The sequence below is a fragment of the Magnolia sinica genome, chromosome 13 (genome assembly GCF_029962835.1).
Source record: "Magnolia sinica isolate HGM2019 chromosome 13, MsV1, whole genome shotgun sequence".
Classification (NCBI taxonomy): domain Eukaryota; kingdom Viridiplantae; phylum Streptophyta; class Magnoliopsida; order Magnoliales; family Magnoliaceae; genus Magnolia; species Magnolia sinica.
Window position 1 is genome coordinate 25,131,370 of NC_080585.1, and position 17,439 is coordinate 25,148,808.

The 17,439-nt window shown below is 35.3% G+C and overlaps 1 long non-coding RNA gene across 1 annotated transcript; it reads right to left on the reverse strand.

Moving 5' to 3' along the window:
* Positions 1 to 10,134: 10,134 nt before the first annotated feature.
* Positions 10,135 to 12,801, reverse strand: LOC131224068 (uncharacterized). Its single transcript, XR_009160817.1, has 3 exons — positions 12,694 to 12,801; positions 10,560 to 10,605; positions 10,135 to 10,286 (listed from the first exon to the last, which is right to left on the reverse strand). It is a non-coding gene; the product is annotated as an uncharacterized LOC131224068 (long non-coding RNA).
* Positions 12,802 to 17,439: the final 4,638 nt, after the last annotated feature.

A 17,439-nucleotide genomic window follows, 5' to 3' on the forward strand; every position in this document is an offset into this window, starting at 1 on the left:
TCTCATCATGAAATTTGGTTCAGTCCAACAAATAGTCAAATTACGACTATTTAGCTATGTGCTTCGTTCCCACTAAGTCCTCGAATAGACTGTCACTCCATGATTATCTCGTCATGAAGTCTGGTTATAACTGAGCAACAAATAGATTATCGAAGATCAATACTCCATCAGTCATCTCGATAAGAAGCCCGATTTTTGATCAAGCAACAAACAAACGACCATCTCACACTTCACAATTGTCTTACTACGAAGCTTAGTCCATGTTGGGCGACAAATGGATCATTGTTTCTCAAACTGATTGTAAGTGTTTATATTATAAAATCATTAATAAAATACATTCAACTTTATATCTTCTTTCTCATTGTTCTATTGTTAAACTACAATTTTAATCACGCAAATATTGAAATTCTTTCAATAGAAATATAATAAAAAGAATTCATTTGAAGAACAAACTCTCCCCTTCGCAAATCACCCAATCTCATATGATCATTGGCTAGATAAATGACTGATCTTCAAAGAACCAGTCTTAATCGGTTTATCTCTATGCCTAGGGTTAAAAGAAGTTTGGTTCGAATAAAGCCACATTCGGCTTAGCACACATGCATGACTAAATTTGAGTCGAATATCATTTTTTGGCACACCCGGTGGGACGTGCGTATAACTACTAGTTCAATAGCTCAATAACAACATCTGAACTCAAAAAAATTAAAAAAAATTAAAAAATAAAAATAAAAGAAGGCATGTGGAGAAGGATATGCCCTTAAAAGCAATTATCCTTAGCACCTACAATCCATGAGAATTGATATTCCTCCAACAACAATTCACTGGTGAGCATTATAGGCCTATTGGACAACATCCTAGCTATCCTACAACAAATTGTAAAATAGAGAAGAATACAGTGTGAACGCTAGAAATTAGTGTCCACGCATTTTTATCTTTTAATCTTGGGACGTGTGGGCTGACCTGTACTGGATGTGGATGACTTGGAGTCACCACTAGCCAATTAGCTCAAAATCTTGCAATTGGCTAGACCCTGTAGAATTTATAAAAGCTATAGAATCTGGAGTCTCTTGCTTATAAGTGACTCCTGATCTACAATATGAGATTTCGAATAAGGGACCTCAGTTATAGAGAGGGAATGTATTAGGAACCACACCCTCATTGCCCATACATGTGTATGGTTTTTACTTCATGTGGTTAACGATTTTCTAGGGGATTTAATATTGAAATATGAAGTACTAAGAATATGACTAAACAATCTCTAAATTTTAATTTGATAAGATCCAGAATTCTGACAAGCCACAAAGCATGTCCAAAGAATGTCTAGAAAAGCAAGGGGGTTAAGAGGAGATGTAATGATGCTCGAATGATATGCAAAAGGACTAGGTAGTCATGAGTTTCTTATGTGATAGGATCCGAAATTCCAGCAAGTCACATAACATACGCCTAATGGGAGCCTAGAGAAGCAAAGGGTTGAGCAGGGAAGTAATGATGCGATATATGAAGTATGAATGCAAGTAATAATAGTTTGATCTTCAGTTTGCAACTTGAAACAACTTAGATGAAATAGTGCACCATGGCCTATGACTTGTAGCCCAGGAGGGACTAGGCTTAAGAGAGTAGTTCCTAAAGGCTTAAAGAGGGGTTAGAAGAGGCTAGCTCGTTTGGGTATTGAGGCTTAAAAGCTCAGGCTCACCTCTCACTCTCTCTCAGTTACTCTTTTCCATCTTTATTATTTTATTTTATTCTTTTGTGGAAATGGGGGGGGGGGTGTTGTATTTATACCTCTCTCGGATGTCATTTTGGAAATTATAAGGTTTTTGAGGGATAAAAGATCATGTGGCAACTTGGAATTGGTGGAGGGAAAGGAGGTGGCACCTGACACTCTCTCATGGGTTGATAAGGATGATAAAATGGTAAATAACAAAATTCCAGGGGTGATAATGGTTCTAATACAATTGTCTCTCCAGGAGAGCAATAATTGTTGCTCTGGGCACATTTTTCGAGGGGGGACAATAATCGGATTACTGCCCTTTGGCTTTATTTTGAGCTTTGGTTGACTAGCTCGATTGGCTTGAAGGGTAGCCAAGGCTAAAGTTTAGGCTTGGCTAATGGCTTGAGTAATGGTCGAGGTATGCCTTAGGCTTGGAAACGGATTAGGTATGGCTTGGGCTTGCAAATGTCTCGTGGTTTGATGGTTTAGATGAGGCTAGGGCTAAAGAAGTGACCCTTAAGGATCATCCATGCCTCATTAGGTTACTAACTTGGGTGAGGTGTTTGCAAGAGGCTGAGAACATCGACAAGTTGATGGAAATTCGTATAGAAAGAATACCACTTTTTGACGATTGACTTGAAATATTATTTCTCTAGTAAATGCTAACTTAGGAAGAATGATTAATCAGTTTGAGAATGTTTGATTTTATGATCAAAACGGTTGACCTAACAACCAAATTGACTAGAATAGCCAAATTAACAGTTGAAATGTTTAATTTAACGATATAAATGGCCAGCCTAATGGCAAATTTGACTAGGATGTCACAATAGGAATTCTAGGGGCAGTAGAAGAAACAACGAAAATGATCATCTTCACGGCTTATGATGAAAAGCTCGAGGAGCAACCTTCTGTGTCTTCGATTCCTTCAAGATCTACAAGCAGCTACATAACCATATTAGAAAAATTGGGTTGATAACCAATCATTTATTGTTAATTCTATCACAACCGATATGAAAAATAAGTAATCATGGAAATAACAGGGAATTGTCATGAAGAGCTATAATAACAATTCAATATCTATTCACATTCTCCAAATACATTATCCAAATCTAAAAAGACATGGGGGCATTGTTTACACCTGGCATGTTACGAGAAGATCAGACAACCCAAAAGAAGCTATGCGGCAGTTATATGTCATACATGGTTAAAATGAACTTCAAAGCTAAGAGGCTAAAGGCGTGTCTATATTTGGAAGCATTAAATACAAAGGTCCAATAAAAGTAAATATTTACCAAAGCATTTGATACAAGAGTCTAGCAAAAGCAACTCTCTACCAAGTATTTGATGTAGAACAGGTCGAAGACAGTTTTATAGAAAAGATGGACTAGAGAAGGCCCGATTAGAGGTGGAAATGATTTGAATAGTAAGAACCTTAAAATAGTCGTATCTTGCAAATCGGGATGATTTTTTCGACATATCATATATGATTTTGGGATAAGAGAAGATACTTTAGCTAACTAACCCTGATTTGCTAGGTTGTCCATGCCAAATTTGCAAGATTCCATTAGATCGACGGTCAAAATTCTCTTTTATTTTTATTTTTCCTATAAATAGTAAGTTTAGTTCGAGCATAACTTTTGATCCTTTGAGTTGTAGAAGTCATGCCCAACATGAAATGGGCTTAGAAAAATTAGGAGAATAATGTGGTTAGGCCAAATTGGACACTTACTATTTTTGGCCGAAAACCATGAAGTCTAGTAGGAATAGAAACGATTTATAAATAGTTAGTGTACTATTTATGGTAAGACATGTTTTTAGGCCATTTGAGTTTAAAACTTCGTCCTAGGTTTGAGCTCATTATTTAAAGGACTGTAATTTATTTTTATTTTTTTTATCATCAATCAATTTATTTTGAATTTATTAGAAATTATTTCTATTTTTATCCCTCGTGGATTCGAGGAAGCTCTATGAGGATTCCAAAGAGCTCCGTAGATTCAGAGTAGTTATTCCCTAAGGAAGATGGTGATTGACCTTATCACGTCCCTCGCATCAGTATTACAAGCAAGAGTCCAACAAAAGAAGTTCTCTAACATGGCCTCATCTACATGTTGCAAAGATTGAAAGAGTAATTGCTTAGGAAAGCATACATAATCATATTGCTTGCTGAAAATGTGATATCTTTTCTATATGCGGTTGAATGTAATAAACTACACTTACATAGATGCTCAGGAAGATTTGTATGAAATCATACAACCAACCATCTCCATCTCTCATATTGTTAAATATCGTGCAAGGCCACTGTCTATCCAAGTCTATAAAAGCAATGAAGAATGAAGAGCTCTAGTCCACACGGCAATACAATCAAACTCAGTGCGACAGATTACTTATCTAATCATCCACCATAGGCACTTATCTTTTCATTTTATTCTAGCTTAGTCTCCATCTCTCACTAACGCAATGCTGCTCATAGCATAGGTTATTGTTTTTGTTTTTAGTTTATCTTTCTACCATTCATCCGCGGCATTCCACTGGATCGTAAGGAAGATCGCCCAGTTTCAAATGAAATGCTACAAAGCTTTCCATTGATGTGTTAGATGATTCTGCTGACTATCTCATCATGAATTTTGGTTTACACCACGCAACGAACAAATAGTCGAATCACGACCATCAGACTGCATGTTTCATTCCCATTAAATCTTTGAACAAACTATCACCCCACCGGTCATCTCGCCACGAAGCCCGGTTATGACCGAGCAACAGATAGATTGTCGAAAATTTGAACTCCATGGCCATCTTGACATGAAACCTAATTTTTAATCAAGTAACAAACAAATTACAATCCTACACTTCGCGACCATCCTGCTACGAAGCTTAGTCCATGCTGGGTGACTAACAGACTGTCAACACCGAGTCCTTACTCTTGCTCAGGTGGTAAACTCTCAGGAGTTTCAACACCGGGTTAAGGGTTCGAGTACCCATTGGTGGTGAAATTCCACTAAGGCATGAGTGTGTGGGGTGTGCGCGCGTGCGTATAAATTTATTTTTTTTTAAGACTAATAGATTGTCATTCCTCAAGTTAATTTTGAGTGCATATATTGTAAAATCATTAATACAAGACATTTAGTTTTGTATCTTCTTTCTCATTATTTAGAATTGAATTATGGTTGCAATCATGCGCATGTTGAAATCTTTTCGACTAAAAAGGTAAGAAAAAGAATCCATTTGAAGGACGATGCAAATCGCTTAATCTCATAAGATCGATGGTGGGATAGTCAACCGATCTTCACAAATTTGTTCTTAATCGGTCTATATCTACACATGGGGTCAAAAAGAGTTCAGTTTGAATCAAGCCGCGCATTCAACTTTGGCATGGTTGCACGCACAAACACAATCAATTTTTAGCCAAACAACCAGTAGTGTAACTATTCACACCATACATGTAATTACTACCCTTGAATAAATAATGAATATAGCATAGCTTCATCATCGATGGTACACAATCAAATTACATTGAAAAGGGCAATATGTCAAAACTTGTCCCCACCCGACGAGGAGAAAAAACTTTGATACTCTAACAGAATGTGATGATTATAAACCGGCACTTTGAAGTTACACAAAAATTATGTACTTAGAATATGATCAATTTAAATTACACCATCCAAATTATCACTACGCCAAAATCGCTGATTTGCGACGGACCAAATCCGTCGTAAAACCAAATAAACGATGAACTTCATCTGTCGTGTGGTCCGTCGCTGTTTACTGGGTCGCTTTGTCCCCGACGGATAAGGTCCGTCGTACCATAGCGATGATAATATCCATCGTAAAAAATAAAAAATCCGTCGAAATATTCGAAAAGTAGTTGTCACTAAAAACATTAGCGACGGATAAGGTCCGTCACTAATATCAGTAAGCGACGGACCTAAACCCGTCGAGTTGTAACGGTCAGAAATTAGCGACGAATAATATCCGTCGCTAATATCAGTAAGCGACGGACCTCGAATCCGTCATTGATTTAAATGTTCAGAAATGAGCGACGGATTTGGTCCGTCGCTAAAATATCTGTTAAAAAATTTACCAATAAATTATTATTTTTAGTTTTTTAATCTTGCACTTGATAGTCATTCAAAAAATAATTCACACTATTGTTTGATAAGAATCCTATTCACAAAATTGGTAACAACTCAATTCAATAAAAGAGGAAATGACCCAAGTGGCCCACTCCAAAAATTAACTTTCCCTCCTAACTAAACACTTTCCCCCCTAAACTAAGACCCATACAAAAGAAATTACCCAGAACTTCAACTGATGGCTATGCCTTGCCTTGAATTGGCTACTTAGTATCTTCTCTTGTTCAACCTTCTTTTGAGCCCTTCCTGCATATATTACAAACAACCAGATTCAATCCAAGAAAAGCCTAGTTTAGTCAACCCTTCATGTATTACAAATAACCAGCTCAAATCCATGAAAAGTGAATAGTTTAATCAACTGAAACCAATTAACAAAATAAAATATTAGAATTTGGGTGCTTGGGTATTGCCCTTGCTTGTCGTAAGCACGGCACAAGCCAGAGCTTGAAGGGACCATCACCGTGTATAGGCTTATCCACACCGTCCATCCATTTTTCCATATCATGTTAAGATATAAGCCCAAAAGGGGCAAGTTCAAGGCCCAAGCAGGTACATTGTTGAAACTTTCCTAAGGCCCATCGATGTTTATTTGCCATGCAACCTCTTTATAAGGTTTTTGTAAATGAAAGAAAAACAAAAATATCACCATTAAAACTTTTGTAAGGCCCATCGTAATGTTTATTTGCCATCCAACTTATTCATAAGGTCATGTGGACCTAGATGAAATAAAACAAAAATATCAATTTATTTCTAAACCTCTTTAACATCGTGTTCTTACTCATGCCTTAGTGGTAGACTCACCGCAGTTTCAACACGAGTACCCATTGTGGTGAAATCTCACACTCGTGTGAGTGCAGGGTACACACTACTGTGGTTTGAGTGTATGGGTACATGTGAGGTATGTGCAAGGAAAAGAAAAAGAAGAAAAACAAAAACCTATTTGAATATGTAGACATGACATAGGTTTTGAATCCTTGGTTGATGTGCTTTGTAAATCTTAGTACTGCCCCGACAAAGAAAAAGGAAATAAGAAACTACAATGCTATTGAACCTTCAAACTTCTAATTTAATGGACACAGGCAAATGTTCATCATTCATTTAGAGGTTTGAATTAATTCGAGTGGAAATCAGTTTGAAATCTAGTGAACCTCTAATTTGTGTTGGAATGCATATGAATATCTGATTTTATTATTATTATTTTTTCAATGGCAAATTTTGTTAATAACATATTTGAATGAATTTGAAATAAGGTACTAAAGAGCTGTTTATTTTTTTCAATTACATTGCATATACATATAAATGGACCATCTTTGTTTCTTACCATTGTTTGCTTGATGTAAGAATTTTTGCCTCCAAAACTATGTGAATCCTTCCCTCTAAAATAGAGAATTCATGGATTTCTATACTAATAAAAATTGTAGAGCCCACAGTGATATGTCATATCCATGCCATCCATTTTGTACCGCCAGCTCATTTCAGTGCATAAGAAAAGAGAGAGAGAGAGAGAGAGATCTAAAGCTCAAGTGGATCACACCAAATGAAATAATGGTTCTAACAGACTTCAACAGTTGAAAGCCAAAACCTTTCCAAGGCCCACATGATGTTTATTTGTCATATAATCTGTTCATAAGGTCATACTAACATGGATATAAAGAGAAAATAGGACCCAACCAAACAACTTTCATAACTCTCTAAGAGGTACTTTTTAGAGAGATTTTCTTAATCTATATAAAGAGAATGATTACAATCCTTACAACTATATACAATATCTTTTGCCATTTTAAATTTTAGATTACAATTATGCTAGATTACGTGAGATGGAGAGATTATCAATTGAAGAATCTTGGCCATCTTACCACGTGAAGAGTCCTTATAAATTGAAGACTCTTTACCACCAATTATAAGGTCATGATATGATTTCTAAACTCTGTAAAAGAAAATAAAGCAAACAGATGATAGACACACAAAACAGTAAACAAAACTTGTGAAAGAATTAAATACATTAGCAGCAACTCATAGTGCCCATCTTCAAATATCAAAATTAGGGAAATCAACATGTATTTTCTCATAGTGCAATCCTCAAACTGAAAACCATCTCAGCACCAAATCTCACCATTTGCAATAGTTTATCTTTATTAATAGCATCACCAAAAGGACAAGTGTAAATGGAAGTACTTGAGTTTGTAAAACCAACTTGTATTAAAAGGTGCAAAAATACCCCAAGCATGGATTTCAAATGTTGGGAAAAGGAAAGGTGGATCCCTTATCATTTTCCTTGTGCATGCATAGAATGTTAGTGTGATTGATCATCACACACACACACAATGCCTATCCTGTGGAGGGGTGGAGGATCTAACTCGTTCAAATGGATTGGGAGGAGGATCCAACTCGTTCAAATGGGGATCCAACAATGGACAGGAGGTGCCCCAAAAATCATCCTATGTCGAGTTTGTGGGCTGAGTTACCAGCCTGGGATAACAGCAAACGTCGTATATGACAGACTTGTTTTGCTAATTCCATACATGGCCAATGCAGGCACGTGTGGATGTGCAGCAAATGATAAGATTGTAGCTGCTCATTTGTCCATCTGAAGGCAGCCTGGATGTTCTTGATGTGTGGGAATCATTGGTACGTGTGGGAATTAGCAAAATAAGATGAAAGCATGAATGGATACTAAGAAAAACATGGCTATCAGCAGTTTTAATTTGTTATAGGAATTCACATAACTCACAGGAATCAGTTGACTTCCCACCTAGGGAAGATCTTCGAGATCTGTCCAATCCACCGGTCAGTGATTGCCTCCTCAACAACCTTGCATTGGCTGCCTTCCCATCATTAATATTACTTTTTGCTGTAGATAGGAGAACATGTTTCCAATGGATCCTGACGATTCCTGTAAATCAACAGGTTACTATTTTAGACCCACCATGCTAGATTGGACACATACTTCCGCTAAGCCCACAAACAGCTCCACATTATAGATAGGCCCCACCATGCTAGATCGGCATGGTGAGCCACACGATCGGAACCATGCACTGTTAAAAACAGAAGTGCGCTCCAGTGACACCGGTACAACGGTAAAGTTATGGTAGTGCCAGGGAGATATGAGGCCCACATGATGTATGCAGGAAATCCAACCTGTCCATCAGATGCGTGAGTTTGTAAAACCAACTTGTATTAAAAGGTGCAAAAATACCCCAAGCATGGATTTCAAATATTGGGAAAAGGAAAGGTGGATCCCTTATCATTTTCCTTGTTCAAGGATCTTGCACTCCTGTTTCTACAAGGATCCACCTATCATAGCTTTAATACAACTGGAAAATTGCAGCAACTTTAAGGAATATACAACCACATTTAAAAAATTAAAAAAAGAAGGCTGAAGACAATTATTTAGAGTTTTGGATACATGAGATTTTGGCACAAGGCCATCTAGAGTGCTGTCCAATCATATCAACAGTCTACATTCCTGAACCCTATGACCCACTTGTACAAACTGAAACCTCATGGCACTCTATTCAACGAGGCATTATCTAATACCTTGGGCTGTTATTCTGAAATTTTATTATTTGAAAAAAGAGAGATTAAATAAGAGAAAATTTGAAACTGGATACTAGCTGATTCGAATATGAAGCAAGTCCAGCATCTCCATCTGGAACATACATCATTGAACTTTTAGACATGCTATTATGGAAGACACTCCTAGTTTTAGACAATAAAAACAAGAAATGATGAAACAAATATTTTCAACTTTCAAGAAATTCAAAACATTCCAAGAAAAAAAGAAGACAAGAATGCAATTCAAGAAATGATGAAACATCCTGTAAATTAAAAACAAAAAGGGGCAGGAACAGAAACTCACTAGCTGAAATCATCTGAAACCTTGCATGTCTAGGAATCAAGCTCAAAACCCCACTCATAGTTTCATCACCCCCAACAAAAAGCATTCCTGTTCTCAGCAAATAGGCCACAGCTGAAATCAGAGCCAGATGTTATGGACATGATCTTGCCTCCAAATGCATGAGAGGTTGTCATGTTGTGACCCCAACAATCAATCAGAGAGATGTTCATGTAATCCCTTTGGTTGGGAATCTTAGATCACATAGATGGTGGTCCTCAACACTAATTTCTCTGTAAGAAGACACTTCCACCATATGTTAAGGGACACCCATATAACAATCTGTCTTGTCTATTTTATCAGCTTTTATATATATATATATATATATATATATATATATATATATATATATATATATATATATATGGGAGAGAGAGAGAGAGATAAACAAATAAACAACATTCAAATATAAAATAGAACCAGCAACATAATGCTAACATGGAATCAAATGTGTAAGATCTCACTTGACCGGATTGCCAACTACAAACTCACTAACAGCTCGAGCCACTCCTCATCCTGAAAAAGCACTAGCCCCAAATATGTAAACCTGCAACCAATCCGCTGATTCATACTATGCATCAGTCCTATACAAAAAATCGGCCAAGTTTTGCATTGACTTGGCCAATCCACCATGCCATGAAAACTTAGCCGAGTCAATATTTGTCTTATAAAATTGGTTAATAAGAACCATTTTTTTTAGGTGAACACCTTTTCTTTACTTCTACAATAGTCACTAGAGGCAATGACAAGTACTCAAGAGGACGAAACTGTCAAGTGGTGTTGAGAAAAAACTTGTCAAGGATAAAACTGCAGTACTCACCTTAGTCAAGACCTGCCTTCTGCCTTCTGTTGTTCAAAATCCCATGCTGCAGAATTCCATTGCCAATGCCACTAAGAAAGGAAAAAAAAAAAAAAAAAGGAAAGAAAAAATCAACTTATAAAAATATTTACACCAAGATTTGACTGTCCATTCAATATAATGCCTTATATCTAGAATTGAGCTGCCTTATATCTAGAACTGAGCTGAATTCCATTGCCAATGCCACAAAGAACTATTTGCCAACATGCTAACCATTATAAAAGAATTCAAAGAAGAAGGCACAAAGTGAAAATCACAAAAAAACAATGGAGAACAGAAAAATGAGAAATCTTGGTATGGAAACAAGATATTCAAACAATCAGTTCTACCAAATAAGAAATTGCAAAATCTGTCTTCTTCAACAGATATCAGCAGAGCACCAAATACCATTCTAAAATATAAGATTATTATAGAGAGAGCCACCAATCAACACAATTTCAAACTTCATTTATTTAATCAAAATACCGATATATAGAAAATGACTTAGAAACTGTGTATAAGGTGGAAAAATAACATCCTACCATATAATCACATGTAAGATGGAGCCATCCATTGTAGTATCCAAATCAAATTTCAAAATTCAAACAGAACATTTTCCAACATAAGCTGGCAACTGTTAAAGTTAAAATACATTTTCCAAGAAAAATCAGAAATTCTGATTGGGGATTGGATGAAATGATGCTTGGTTCTAATTGAGTACCTGTAATAAACTTCTCTTGCATTGGAGTCTGTGGCTAGTCTAATTATTGATTCCACAAGATAGTCATCAACGTTAGAAGTATTTATATATACTTGTGATGAAAACGAATGGGTTCATTTAAGATAATACTAGAAAGGAGTCATCTTCAAAGTAACATAGGCACAAAAATATGTGACTGTACCAGACAATTAAACCTGTCACTGTTGGAAAATCCGACATGGTGCTATATATGACTATGTGATAGTGTTGAAACATATATTATTGTTATGCTGATGCTGATGCATATAGAAAACCTATCATCATCCAAGGAAGGTGAAATCAGTACAACAGGGAACAAAACAAGCTCGTTTTCTTGGAGATGATTGTGTAACACTCGTATCATGAGTAAAACTGGAGTGTGCAACATTCTTTGAGTGATTAGATTTGTAGAAGCAACAATTTCATGGAAGAAACTCAGATGCCCAAAAACAAATTCCAAAACCATTAATTAGGCAGTTTTTAGAAGCACAAGTGAATTGAATTACAACCATTGTTTCAAGTGGAGAAGATGAAAGTTATTAATGTTTCCCAGTAATGTGAAATAACGAAGAACTATCCATTGCATTGGTCCCTTACGTCACAGGATGTGATATTTCTTTCACAGAAAAATAACACAACAATACCCTCATCTTGAGGCGTTCGGTTTTTGCTCCCATGTGGATACCACCATTATGTATAAAAGGTATCCAATCTGTCCAGAAGGGTCACTCCATACTTCCACTTCAATTAGAGTTGAAGGGCTTCTTCCTCATTACAAACACTACTAAAAATTATTAGTTTTTGACATTTCCTATTTGACTGAACAACACACTTCCAACTTGATTCTCTTGGGCACAATCCAAATGAACTATATATTTTTTAAATATTGTTAATATATACGATTCTTTTATAGATACAATGAGTTGCACCATACACAACCTAAAAATGGTTATCTTTCAATGAAAATTTAATGAAATTCTGATATATTTATGCATGTATTTCCTCTGATTTTTTCAATGCTGCTCAACAAGAAACAACAAAACCAAGTGTCTGAATCTTCCCATCATTAGTAGTATGGTTAAAGAAGTTACTGAAGAAAAGACCCTACCAGGTGCATGCACCCAATTTTCTTCTTGAAAATTACATGGACCAAGAAAGTTACGATGCATTTGAAAGTACAACCACCAAAAAATCTTTCCGGGTGCTTGTTGGTAATGTCCTAAAAACTCAAAGAAACAAATGATGAGTGTTCCCAAACTGAGGGGGTTCTAACTCCAACAATCAACCCCCTTATGGAGAAATATGAAATACATAGAGAAGTAAATGAAAGGGTGCACTAGCTACAACACAAAAATTCCCAATAAATTACAAAAATACCTAAACCGATCCTCCTTGTTGCAGCATAATCCTAACCGCTCACTGACACCAGAATCTCCACGACGATTCCTACCAAAATCAAATCAACCAGACGAGAATTAGATCTCCAAGTCCCTAAAACCCTCTCTATACTGTTCACAACAAAAACCTTAAATCCAGCTCCAAAAACCACTTCTGACCTCAGAAAAACCACAAAAACTGAAAAATCCCTCAAAATAAGGACCAGATCATAGCGCCAACTACTCTAAGCTTGCAAACTCCGATCGTCAAAAGATTGATTGGATGAAAGGCTCGAGAATCATTGTTCATTGTTGTAGGGAGATGTAATGAGAGAGAGAGAGAGAGCAGATTTGGGATTTGGGGGTTTTTTGGGCGCTGCTCTGTTTTCGAGCGCGCGCCCAAATTTAGGCCGGGGTCTGTTATGGCTCTGTGGGCCCCACCATGGTGCGTGTCAAACATCTACCCCATCAGTCAGATGCACCATCCCATGGTGGGCCCAGGGATTAAAAATAAAATCAATCTATGACTTGTATGAGCCACACCACATACAAAAGTTGAGAGGGGTTACCCTCCATTAAAACATTCATAATTATTTTTTGGGCCCACCGAGATGTGATCCACAAATCCAGCCCACCCATTATGTGTGTGCCACTTGGATGAGGGGTCATACCAAGTTTCAGATGCATCCAAATTTCAGGTGGGGCCCACCAAGTGCTTTTATATGTTTTAAGCATGTCTTCACATGATTTCAGATGGTATGGCCCACAGGAGTTCCATATACAGCGGATTTTTGGGATATCCCATAATTTAAAGGGGACCCATCAAATGCATGGTGTTGATGTTTGGCACATGTCATGGTGGGGCCCACACAGCTTGACCTCATGGGGACGGCATGGATTAAACACAAAGTTCAAGCTGTGTGGGCCCCACCATGACATGTGTCAAACATCAACACCGTGCACTTGATGGAGCCCCTTTAAATTATGGGATATCCCAAAAGTCAGCCATATACGGAACTTGGGTGGGCCATACCATCTAAAATCATGTGAAGAAATGCCTAAAACATATAAAAGCACTTGGTGGGGCCCACCTGAAATTTTTATGCATATGAAACTTGTTCTGACTCCTCATCCAAGTGGGACACACATGATGGATGGGCTAGATTTGTGAACCCCATCTCGGTGGGCCTAATAAATGATTATGAATATTTTAATGGAGGGTAACCCCTCTCAACTTTTGTACGTGGTGTGGCCCAAAAAAGTCACAGATTGACTTGATTTTTAAGCCTTAGGCCCACCAAGGAATGGTACATCTGATTAATGGGGTAGATGTGGGTTCACTTTGATTTATATATTGTATATCCATATGATCCATTTGTTTTGCCAACTCATCGTAGGATATGAGCCCAAAAATGAAACATATTCAAAGACCTGGTGGACTACACCACATGAAAACAATAGTGATTGGTTATCCATTTTTAAAATTGTCGTAAGGTCAATTGTACTGTTTATTTGACATCCAGTCTGTTTATTAGGTCATACGGGCCTAGATGAAGGGGAAAAACAAAAATCATTTCGATCCAAAACTTTTATGGCCCCCAAAATGTTTTAAACGGTTGACACTCATTTAACATTGTTTCCTATAATGTGGTCTATTTCATATTAGGATATGCCTCATTTTTTGTCTCATGCCATAAGATGATCTTTAAAAATCGATGGACGGCATAGATTAAACACATACATCATGGTGGGGCCCGCAAAGCACCAACCACCAGTCATTGGATGGTGTCAGGGCGAGTAGCCAATCTGTTCCCCTTATTTGTAGTGTGGTCCATTTAATCTTTCGATATGATTCATTTTTTGAATTTTTTTTAAAAATGATCTCGAAAAATGGATGAACGAGGTGGGTTGATTCCGAATTTTCGGTAAAATTTTCTCAATAATTTCAAAATGCCGATTTTTGTCATCAAAAGCATCATTTTGTTTTCAAAATTTTTCTCAAACATTGTTAAAAATTTTCAACTTCTCAATATTCTTTTTCATGTGATATTACAAATCATTTAGATATATTACTTTTTAATTATAAAAAACAAAAAAAAAAATCACTCATATAATATAAAAACTATATATATATTCAGAATATCAAAAAGATATTAATGAAGAGAAAACACAAACATCAGCTTGATCCAAAACTTCTGTGAATGTTATTTTTAATGGCGGACATTCAATCCCCACTTTGTAGTCCACTTAAGCCTTGGACCTGCCCCATTTTTTAGTTAATATCTTAAAATGATCCGATAAAAGTGTTGAACAATATGGAGAAAGTCAATCCATGACTTGGGTGGGCCAAGAGCTTAAAAAATAAAGTTAATCCATGACTTAGGTGGGCCACACCACATAATATAGTGGAGAGGAGTTTCCTTAAAACATTCATAATCATATATTGGGCCTGCCTAAATGTGATTCACATATCCAACCCACTCATTATGTGTGTCCCACTTTGATGAGGGGTCAAACCAAGTTTTAGACTCATCCAAAACTCATGTGGGCCCCACTAAGTGCTTTTATATTTTTTAAGATGTCTTGACATGGTTTTAGATGGTATGGCCCACCTGAGTTTCGTTTACGGATGATTTTTGAGATATCTCATAACCTAAAGGAGACATTAAATGCACGGTGTTGATGTTAGACACACATCATGATGGGGCCCACAAAACTTATTAACATCAATTTTTAGGTTCTCGCAAGGTTAATAAGTTGGGTCACAATTTTGACAACAATATTTTGCCCATTTTACATATCTAGCCCATTCACTCTATTTTACTAATTAATACCCTCAATCTAACTAGTTACTCGCCCCAATCAGGCTAACTACATGTGAGAAAGATATTGGGCATACAAGATTAATCAACAATTTAAGTGAAATTTGATTTAAACATATGAAGTTATTTACTCTTTAATCTGGACTAATTCGATTATCCAAAAACAGTTAAATGTTCAATTAGTGGATGTGCCTAATAAATTTTTTTTTTTTTCACAAATAAATTTCAATTTCCATTTAAAAATAACATTTTTTTTTTCAAAATGTATATTTTTTATTCTTAATTTTTCTTTGAAAACTTTTAACAAAATATCATTTTTATTATAAAATATTTCAAAAAATAAATCAAAATACAAATTTTGAATTTTTATTTTCAAAATAATTTTTTTTTTTTCCAAAAATTCCAAAATGCCGATTTTTTTTTCTTCAAAAGCATCACGTTGTTTTCAACTTTTGAATTTTTTTAAAAATATATATATTTTTTCAAAATCTTAGTGTTTTTATAAATAACCTTTTCTTTTAATTTCGAATTTTGAACATTTTTAATTATTTTTCAAAATCACAAAATTATTCAACTTATTTATTTTTCGTTTCAAATTGTTTGTTTTTTGATAAAGTATCGATTTTTTAATATTATTTTATTTTATTTTTGACTCAAATTTTATTTTGAGTGAAAATAAAATAAAATTTCATATTTTTTACATATGAAATTTTATTTTAATTTTCAAATTTCAAACTCTCATTTTCTTTTTTAAAATATTTTCATTTTTCAACATTGTGAAAATTTTCACATTTTTAAAAATATTTTTAATTTTCTTTTTCAGGATATTATTTCTTCTCAAAATCAAATGCTTTTTTTTTTTTTCAAATTTATCAATTTTATTCAAAATTCTTTTTTATTCCCACAAAATAGATTTTTATTAAATTACGATTTTTATTTTTTCAAAATCTAATTATTTTCTCAAACATTGTTAAATTTTTTTAACTTCTCAATATTCTTTTTCATGTGATATTACAAACCATTTAAATATTAATTTTAAATTAAAAAATAAAAATAAAAATTCCACTCATTTGATATAAAAACAAAATAAATTTTATTTTTGCATTCAATCAATTGTTAAAAAATAATCTTAGACACAAATATGTACAACTAAACCACCGAAATTCTATTAAAAAACAATTATTAGACTAAAAAAAACTTAATTTTCCACCATATTCTTAAAAAAATGGAAAATATTAATGTTAAGGCAAAAGCCCTTTTACGACGGACCATGATTCGTCGCAAAAGCAGCTGAAAAGTGCGCTATTTGGTGTTTCGGGCGGGAATTTTGAGCGGTCACAAAAGTGAATTGTGCGACGGATTTAGTCCGTCACCTATTAACGACGGACAAAAATCCGTCGTAAATCAGATTTTAGCGACGGATTTTGGTCCGTCGCTAAATTCACCGACGTACAGATTTTCGACAGACACGGGGTTAGTGACGGACTTTTTCTATTAGCGACGAATTAAATTCGTCGTTAAACCAAGAGATTTTAGCGACGGACAAAGTCCGTCGCAAAAGTACGTCGCAAATTGGCCAATTTAACAGTGTATGGGCACATTTTGGATGTAGTATGAAACAATCTCATTCGATCATATGACTATCTGATTGGTAAAAATCTTTTTAGATGGTTGAAAATGAAATATATCTGATGATCCTATTTTAACAAGTGTCCCACGGATCAAGGGTAGAATTGTTTGATTTTAAGACTTTTAGAAGGGAAATTTATAAAAATAAATAAATAAATAATAAAAATAAAAACAAAAACAATCTAATTAATATGGAATTTACATTTTGCTACCTATTTTAAAAATTAGTTTTCAAAAAGCTACCTCATAATGGATATCAGCATCATTCCACTACCTTCGAACCACCCAGTATGAGC